The following is a 4409-nucleotide window of genomic DNA, read 5'->3' on the forward strand; positions in this document are numbered from 1 at the left end:
ACAGTCCGCTGCAATGTGAGCTGATGTGGAAAAACTACTTGAGTGGGGACAACAGCCCATGGACGACGGATGAGGATGCAAAACTTGCGGCACTAGTCAAGAAACTTGGTCTTCACGATTGGGACGAGGTGGCCTCTCAGATGGGCGTACGTATATACTACATCCTCCTACAAATACCCCGGTGTTGTTGCTCGTTCCAGTGCATTTTGCCACGCTAACTATACGACTAAGTTTAGGGAGACATAGCGGGTGACTGATAGAGTTTCAGACACGTATGCTCGAGGAAAAATTATAATTAATAATTGTTGAGGTTTTCCATCCTAAAATCGCTCTGTGATTATGAAAAACGCTGTAGTGGAGTGCTCCAGAAATTTCAACCACCTGGGGTTCCTTAACATGCTACTAAATTTAAGTGCATGGGCCTCAGTATTTTGCCTCGATGGAAATGCGGCCGCAGCGGCTGGGTTTTGATCCTGTGACCTTCGGGTCAGCAGTCTAGCGCCATAACCATTAGACCACAGCGGCGAGTGCTTGAGGGAAAGTGGGGTCTGCATGTGCTGCCATAATGCGGCTTAACTAGCACGGAAGCGACTCAGTGCTTCGTTAGCCTAAAATTGCTCTCATTTGTTATGGCCGCGAACAGCCTCACTATTTCTTTGTAGACTTTTGGAGCTCATTTTTTTATCGCACTGAGAACAGTTAGTCCTGGGGAGTTCTACCTGACCACTCCCCGAAATTTTTTCATTTTGTATGTGTATATATAAGTGCACATATAAAAACACACGCACGAACATACCCAGACGGTGGTTGGACTCCCCCCCCCCCCTCCCACCAAAAAAATTTCTGGCTACGGCCGACAGCAGCCCCGCACTTTGCCGTAATTTAATAGGAAACAGGCGAGGAAAAATGATACAGGGTGCACCAGCTAACTCTACCCAGAGTTAAAAAATATGCACTCTATGACCACGCGACCAAATGCATGTTGCTTACTGTTGATGGAGTGCATCACACTATTTCTTGTGTTCTGCTTAATTGCTTAATTTGGTAAGATTGATTAATTAACTTCTAAAGCAATGAAGCTAGGCGAAAATTTTCAATGAAGAAGTTGTAGATCAGTTTACAAAACGTTCGATTAGAGTTTCCTACTTTCTATCTATGAAAGGCTAGTGTTTTTCTACTGCTTGCAGATGTCTGCGAAATGCACAAAAAAATACCATGTGGCATGCCCGATTGCACGCCGTAATTGCACTGCTCCCTACGTTCCGCCTGCAAACTACAATAGCGCTTGGCCACGTGTGTTGTGGCTTAAAAGGTGACAGGGCAGCGAAGATGGTGGTGGCTGTGCAATGACGAACCTGCTGCTAGCGGCCGCACAAACGATAACTGCTGCATCTTCTTATCGTTGTCATGAACTGCGGCGAGGGAAGCAAATCAGTTGTTTGCGGAACACTAGAGAGGGCTGCAACATGGTGCAAAAGGAAAACGGGCGTGTCATGTGTTTTTGTATTTCGCGGGCATTTGCAGTAAGTGAAAACACACGAATACTTAATAGATACAAAGTTGGAAACTGTCTAATCGGGCGTTTTGCAAACCAATCTACAACTTTCTGATTGGAATTTCAGCCCAGCTTCTTTGCTTTAGAAGTTGATGAATCAATCTTACCTAATTAAGCAATTAAGCAGAACACAAAAAATAGTGGGACATACTCCATGCAATAGTGAGCATCATGCATTTGATAGCGTCGTCATACAGTATGTCGGCGTATTTTTAAACTCTGGCTAGAGTCAGCTGGGGCACCCTGTATACGCGATAAAACCAGTTATCAAAACTTATCAAATTAAGTTCTGGAGTTTTACGTGCCAAAATCACCCTATGAGGCAAGCTCTAGTAGGAGTGACTACAGAGAAACTTTGATCACATGGGGTTGTCTTGGTGCACCTAAACCTAAGTATATGGGTGTTCTTGCATTTCGCCGCCACTGAGATGCGGGGAAATTGAACTCGTACCTTCATCGATAGCGACACCTTAGCTGTTGATTTAAGTACCATATGATGGGCGTTATCAAATTTCACTCACGCTTATATGACTCGTATACGCTAGAGACTGACAGTAGGATTCTGGCGAAAATTCTGCAATCGTGCCACAACGCCGGTGGGTTAGTTCAGGACGTTTTAATACGTTACAACACAACCACTAAGAGTCTCATCGATGGCATCGCAAAATATTCAAATGTCCTTGAAAACTAAGCTCTTTGGAGCACTTTTACCAGAACGTTCCAGAGAGAGAGAGAGATGAAAGCCGGGAGGTTAACCAGATATTACCATCTGGTTTGCTCCCAGTACTGGGGTGGGGAAATAGGGGCAACAGAGAGGGTGTAGAGAGAGAGAGAGAAAAAAAAAACGCATATACACACAGGATAAAAAAAGAAGAAACCACACACACATGAAGGGCATTCTGACTACAGTCGTTCAGAAAGGCCAGTCGATCGCAAGAAGCATAGTCGGTCTTCAGCACATATGGCCCTGAAACAATTTCGATAAGTAGTTTGGTTCATCATGACATAGTTTTTTTTTTTCCCCCACCTATTTCCATTCGATTGTGGCGGGGTGTGCAGCCCCCACCAAGAGAAGGTTATCCCGGGAAATGGTATACAATGACCACGAACGAACCATAAAGATGCCCCAGTGTACTTTCTCTTTGAATCTATGCCAAATCGTAGAAAAAAAGAAACATATAATGTGCTATTCTTAATCGCAATGGTTGCCTGGCGAGTACAACGCCGGTTCCCACATAGTACGAAACTGCGTTATGTGACGTTTATACAAATGCATATAAAGAGACACAAAATGAGACGATGAATCAGCTTAGACTGATAAATTATACTTTGAGACCTCTAATGTCATTAATTTCAGCATCTAATTTCAGCATCATAAGTTTAAGAAGAGAAAATCAGTCAACGTGTCATTATTAAATTCCACGCAAAGATCTCCGCACATGTACAGTCAGTCAAAAGTTTAGAGACCACCAGGTCAGAGAAAAACTTTGAATTTGGCAGCTATTTGTGACTGTATTCGGCTGAACTGTACAGTACATGTTGTTAGTGCATTTTAGAACAGGCCATAAGTCTAAATACAAGGCTGCCTGCCGAAGCAGTGGCAACATTATGCTTCTTCTCGTGTCTCGTCGTCACTAAACTTTTGATGCTGACTGTAATACGTCAGCGTGACGTCACAAATATAAAAGCGTTTTTTTTTTCGTATTTTGGCAGCAATTGGCTCAACACAATTTCCTGAAACTTGGAATGTTAAGTCTCTGGTCCCCTCAGAAGACAGTGTACTTCATTTTGACCGTCAAAATCTGTGACGTTACTGTGAATGGCGTAGCAACTTCATGGTGGTGTCGCCGCCTGCATTTGCTTTTTGAGCGTCTTCTCGCTTACCAGGCGTCTTCTTGCAGTAAGAGTGGACTAATATGAGAAAAATCGTTTTCCTCTTTTAGTGTCACTTATGTAAAATCGACGGCGCAGTCACCTCTTGCAGAAAGCGATTCTTGCTCGCCCTTTGTCTTATTGTGTCACACTTAAAACATACACTATCGTTTCCGCCCGCAGGGAAAGCGGACAGCATTCCAGTGTGCTGAGAGGCACATGCAGAAGTCCAACAACTGCCTCAAAACTGGGTAAGACACGCAGAGCGTTATATTATCAACGGAATAAGGCACACTGCTAGCAGTGACGGCCAGTGTGCAGCAGACTGAGCGTCTTCTGCTACATTGCCATGTGTGTTATATGCAAAACATTTTTCGTTTTTATCCAATACAGATTTTTAAAATAAAAAGCTCTGCCAGTAAGGCACCTGTTGTCCTAGCACACGAACTGACAGTGAGACAGAAATGCTTTGCCGCTGCTAAAGTTATCGTAAAATAATCATTAACATAAAATTGGTACTCAGCTTCATTACTGAATTGAGGGCAATGCTTATGAGGATAAGATGTGGAGTGTCACTGTCTATGGTAACCTTACTTTTTTTATAAATCGAAAAAAATCGCACGTAATTTGACAAATTCATCCTGGTTGTGATATTTGATACAGTAAAACCGCATTAATTTGAACTCGGTTATTTTGAAATCTCTCTTAATTCGAAGGATTTCTGCAGTCCCGTATTTTGGAATGTAAATTTGAGTCAATAACTTGAAGCTGTGATAAGCATCAACTTGGTTAATTAAAAAACTTTGGGTGCCATGTGCCAATTCCCAATCCTGATTTCGCCGCAAATCTGTGGAAACGACGACCCTTAGAAGCCACAATGCAGTGTAGCGGTACTAATTGGTGACATCTAAAGCACCCCAGCCTCGCTGCAGCCAGTGGGGAAAAAAAGAAAAAAAAAGAAGAAAAACTGGTCTAGTAGTCA

Source organism: Rhipicephalus sanguineus, chromosome 1 (genome assembly GCF_013339695.2).
Source record: "Rhipicephalus sanguineus isolate Rsan-2018 chromosome 1, BIME_Rsan_1.4, whole genome shotgun sequence".
In the NCBI taxonomy this organism is placed as follows: domain Eukaryota; kingdom Metazoa; phylum Arthropoda; class Arachnida; order Ixodida; family Ixodidae; genus Rhipicephalus; species Rhipicephalus sanguineus.